Genomic DNA, 5,581 nt, shown 5'->3' on the forward strand with positions numbered 1-5,581 from the left:
TATTGTTTTAAAATAAAACGATTGCTCGGTAAGGCGCAGAGGAATCGAAGACAACCAAGCGACCACTGTTACCCGTCGGTAAATAATGATTGACGAGGGTCCACGACATAAACGTCGGCGTAGCTTCATTCGAATTGCTTCTCGAGACGAACTTATTGATAATAATGCGGATAGCGACGTCGCGATCAACCATTTTGATCGCTTTAAGTGGAGTGACTCGTAGCGATTTCGAATCTTCTTGATCCGCTCGATCGAATCGCTTTATAATCGCTGGTAATCATCTAATCGACATGCTTTTTCCTGTTCACGAGGCTTTTTTATCTTTACTTTGCATAACTGGAAAAAAATTCTTCGAATTTCAATTTCCTTTTATATAATAATATTCGAGACTTTCCATACGAGGTAAAGAAAATTCTGAAAATTGAGGTTAGGATTAAAGGATTTTGTTGATTAAAATTAATCCTAGATAATTAATCTGATGATTTGAATAACGTGATTACTAACCTTTTTAACGTGATGAAAATTTTATTTATGCATAGAATTCTTGAACATTGTCATTTACGATATCAGTCTAATCAATTACAGTTAATAGAATAATTATAAAAAACCTGTAAATTAAAATGGAAGATGAGTTATATCTATATAAATCGACAAATCTAAGATTTTTTCTAATTTATTTCAACGATATTCTTCTATTCTAATATCGTGTGAGAAAGAAAAGAAATAAAGAAAAAAAATATAGGAAATAGGCAGAGAGAAAGAAACAGAGCAACGAAGAAGCTTGGTACCTGGGAGGGCTTTCCAATCGGTTCAATCTTCCGTTTCTTCTCCACCTAGTGTACATCGTCCTAGCATTATCTTGTACAGTGGTTTCCCTCGTGTTGCAACACGTCTGCACGGAAGGCGGAGTAGAGATGCAAAGGAAAGAATCGTGCAAGTGCATCGAACCGCTTTCTCATTCAGGGACGTTGCCACTATTCCTTCTCTCTTTCTTTCTTCATCTCTTATTACATTTTTTTCTTTCTTTCTTATTTATCCACCAATTGAACAGCTTTTGATTTTTCTATCCTTTATTTTCGGGAAAAGATGGAACTTGTCACTCTACGTTTTTTTAACTAACTCGTAATCTTTGATATTTCCATTTTTTTTTTTTTTTGATTTTTTTTTTATAGAAAAGAGATTGCCGAGACTCGATAATATTTTTCTTTTTCTTCGAAAATGGCATATTCTTCGAGTTTGACGTTAAGACGTTTGAGGTTAAAACGACTCTAATCCCCTTGTCTTCCTTTCGAATAAAGCATGAAATATTTCTTCAAGTAGAATAAAGTTTACGATTTTTCGCGATACTTACTTTTCTTTTCTATCAAAAAGATGCGAAATATTTTCGAAGTTTCTTCTATTTATGTTTGAAAAATTTGCGTTTTAAAGATGTTTCGAGTTCAAAATCGCTCGACACATTCCGGTTATAGGTTAACTCGCTACGTTGCAAGAAACTAGCACGCCTTTAAGGTATTTTCAAGCATATAACCGACTGTTATTTACGACGTTCACCAGTCGTAACGGTGTATCGAGTCTCGTAACTGTCGATAATTTTCCATTAACGTTCCTGCTATCCGCGTCTCGTTAATAGCAGAACAAATCACTTTTACGGGTTCTGTGAAGCACCACCATTGCTGCTACTTTCCTTACCTAGTATTTTTCTTCTTCGAACAATGTCACTACAAATTGTTTTCTTCTTTCTATTTACTCTTAATGATATGACTATCGATACAAGTTTGCGAATCTTGATCTGATATTGAAATGTAACAAAGATAAAAATATGAAAAGGAATCGATTCTATCTACTATATACTAGTTTGCAAATTTCGATCCGGTATCGATATCGATATATATCAAAAGCCAAAATATCAAAAGGAATCAATGTTTCTGTTACTTGACATATCGATCTCTATTTACTATTAGGTTAAGTTAGGTTAAGTTAGAATAGTTGATTCTGATTTTCTATGGAAGATGAATTGATCGATCGATCAATCGATCGAGTGAAGATTTCGCGATAAGGAGGGAATCTCGTTGACTTTTCCATCTTATTGGCCGTCGAGGTTGGACGAGGACTGGTTTCGCCAGACCTTGCGGAGATGGATCTTAATTAACGACGAACGCGACGAGTGCATTTACAATGGGTCTGCACAGATCGCCACCCACGTTTACGCACGCACTCGTTCCAACTCGATTCTGCATGTACACTCGCGAATTTAATTTTAAATGAAACACGTTTTTTCTTTTGTATCTCGATAAAACGAGTTTATTTATCTAAAGGCGATCAATTATATATCAAAGTAATATCTTTGAAAGAAAGTGAATAAATATAAATAAATACGAGATATTTTCAAAATTACTGCCAATAAAGATAAAAAAACGAGATTGTAATTATATAATATTTTCTCATTTGTGAACTAAATTCATTTTAAAAATATACATATTTATTTTCTAACTAACCTTACTTTGAAAACGTAACATTCATTCATTTGCAAAATAATTTCACTTTAAAGGCATATATATTTATTTACGAATTAACCTCACTTCAAAAACGTGCATAAAATATAAGATATTTCAGTTAAGAACGAATCGCCAAATCATAACTTTTGATTTCGTCAATCTATCGAAAAAAAGTCGTCAAAAAAATCTGAACAATCTGAAAAAACCGAATGGTGTTTCACGCGTGAGATAGAATCGATCAAATCTCATCACGTTCGATCGAAACTAAATTTCTCCTCACCTGTACATCATCCCACGAAAATTGAGTTTCCCCCGAAACCGCGGTCGTATCTCGAATACCGAAGGCGGCTTTTGCACGATCGGGGATCGCATGGTCGAAAATTTGGGCAAGCCATCACTGGCACAGGTAGCGGCGAGTGATCTATAGATCGACGACGGATCCACCGGCTACGTATCCGTAGGAATGCCCAAATTGGTTTCGTCGGCCGCGGGTTTATAGACGTTGCAGCCCGCGATCGCGCGGTGGAATCCAATTAGGTCGAGCAATAATGGAATCAAAGAGATCGACTCTGCTTCCTCGTCCTTCTCCTTTGTTCGATTCTCGTCATTGATGCGTGAGATTTCGTTTTTATTTATCTTTCCATTGAAGTCTCCATGGTAAGAATGCAATTACAAGTTAAGTCGCGAAACGAGAAGCGTGTAGAGAGGAGACTTGTGAAGTTAGCATTTTGAACTTGCATTTTTATAGTCAAGTGGAGACCTCTATGTTCAAGTGTTTTAACCAAATATTGTCGTGCTTACAAATCAACCGTTCTCAACTATTTTTTACCAGTAAAACCGAATATTTTTGTTTTCAGTGACGTTGCTATTATATGGTATACTGCCTTACTTGTAATGTTGTTGTTTCACTATAAACACTTTGCATATTGAATAATATTGATTTGAATTTGCTAGTATTGTATTTGTAAGTATGCTGCTTTTCTTGTTTTTACTACCTAATCTTAGGTTAAGAAGAATATGAAACAAATGGGCGATTAAAATGGTCGATGACATTAACTGTCCCGACAAGGAAATGTTGACGATAGGGATTTTTTTTACTCGAGACGATAAATCTCAACAGCTGTTTTATGGAGGAATCTCGGTTTTGGAATAATTATATCTCGTTTGAAAGGTACCGGGATAGTTTAGCTTGATTTTCTAATTTCACGGTTTGTTAGTCTTATGGTGTTTTGATTCTCTGAGATGAGAAAAGGGGATAGTGTGGAAATCGATCGTGTAGCTTGACTCTTGCTTAGCGATGGTGAAGACAGCTCGCGTTTTTGCCGCGGTATTTTTTTACTTTTACGTTTATCGTCGCGATGAGAAAGATATATAACAGGGAAGCGTCGATGAGAATTTTCTTGGGTGAAAGGGTTCATGGGAATGTTTCGAAAGAGATATTCGATGACTTTGGAATTTGGATTAAAGATATTCATCTATTTTAAGAATTTTTCAGAAAAATAGAACTTGTGAAATTGTAAAATTGTAAAAATTCTTTATATTATTGATTGTATGTGAATTCTAAAAATTTATTATATATTTAAAATTTTGACTAATAATCATCATGGATAATCATTAATGAATTTATATAAAAAAAAATAAATTTATAATAAAATCAATTTATCTTATTTTTATTAAACTAAATACTTGTTTTTGTTATTAATTTTGTTTTTATTATTATTGTTTATATTTATGGAATAAGATATTTATCCTAAAATATTTATTTTTTAAAAATTCTTGTTTTATATTATGGAAATATTTCTATTACATCACAATTATTTAAAATTATATGTAGATAGAAAACTAACGAATACATATCGAACTCTTAATTAAATTAATCAGGAATGGTATTAATTTATTGATAAAATAAAATAAAATAAAAAACATTTCTAATTTCAATTAAAACCGATATCTAAGTATACAGTGGAATATATGTCTCAATCGAATCGATTGTGATCGCTGTTGGCACGTTCGCATTGATAAAGATCCATCGCGTCTGTTGAGGATCGACTCGGCCATTTGTTCCATCTCCAATTGGAAACGAATGAAGTGGCAGTACGTGCGCAAAGCGGTCGATAGTTTCGATCGCGGGATCGATAATCGATCTCGAGTCAAGTCTTCTTCTCGTTCTTCCTTTCGAAGCTTCCATGCCATTTCCTTTCGTATCTTTGATGGATTTGTTTGCTAAAGATCGTTACGCGAGAATTTTTAACGAATAGTTAATAAATGACATTTGTTTAGTGATGTTAGTGAAATTTATCGTTTTTTTTTTCTTTCGTAAATTTTTATTTTCTTCTATTCGATGTGTCACTAGATTATATTATTTGCCAATTTGTTAATTTTACAGAAAAAAAATAAATCTTAATATATTTCATACTTATATCATTTAAATATATCTGTATCGAAAGGAGAAGAGAAATATTTTAACAATATTTTTAACAATTTTCGTGTTAATTAATCAATAATGTCTAATTTGTAATATTTACAGATAAATCAAAATAACGGAGAATATATCGAAATATTCAAAATTTCTTAAAAAATTTAGAAACGTTTTATTATGGATGGAATTAAGTATAATTTATATTTAAAAATCGGAATCAATAATCAAATTTTATAATTGGCAGTTTTTTTTATAGATTATTGTCTACATTTATATTTCTTTCGAAAATAACGAAAAATTACTTTATTATTTAAAAGAGATCTCTGTTAGATTCCAATCTACAGAGTTCAAACTTCTTCTATTCTATATTATCCTATTTCTACATTCCATTTCATCATCTATTTCGTTCTATTCTATTTCGTTCAACTCTAAAACTACCTAATTTAAATTCAAATCTATTTATACACCATAATTCGTTCCATCTCTACTCATCCCAGTCCCAGAAGATCGCGCGGAATGCTTGTAAAACAGAACAGCGCGAAAAACAGGTGGAGAGATAAAGCGGAAACCGTGGAGAAAAAGATCGAAATGAACCGCGTCGGTATCAGCGGGATCTGTCCTTGGTTATTTAGCACCGAACAGACGAAGACGGAAGGCTTCGATTCCC

General features: G+C 33.0%; 1 protein-coding gene and 1 long non-coding RNA gene across 2 annotated transcripts in view; one reads left to right on the plus strand and one right to left on the minus strand.

The window, feature by feature from the left end:
* Positions 1–5,581, plus strand: part of LOC116184848 (fringe glycosyltransferase-like) — a 23,606-nt gene that overhangs the window by 7,685 nt on the left and 10,340 nt on the right. The window lies entirely within an intron of this gene.
* LOC102673076 lies at positions 1,025–3,415 on the minus strand. Its single transcript, XR_004151019.1, has 2 exons — positions 2,776–3,415; positions 1,025–1,718 (listed from the first exon to the last, which is right to left on the minus strand). It is a non-coding gene; the product is annotated as an uncharacterized LOC102673076 (long non-coding RNA).

Source organism: Apis dorsata, unplaced genomic scaffold (genome assembly GCF_000469605.1).
Source record: "Apis dorsata unplaced genomic scaffold, Apis dorsata 1.3 scaffold_416, whole genome shotgun sequence".
NCBI classification, from domain to species: Eukaryota; Metazoa; Arthropoda; class Insecta; order Hymenoptera; family Apidae; genus Apis; species Apis dorsata.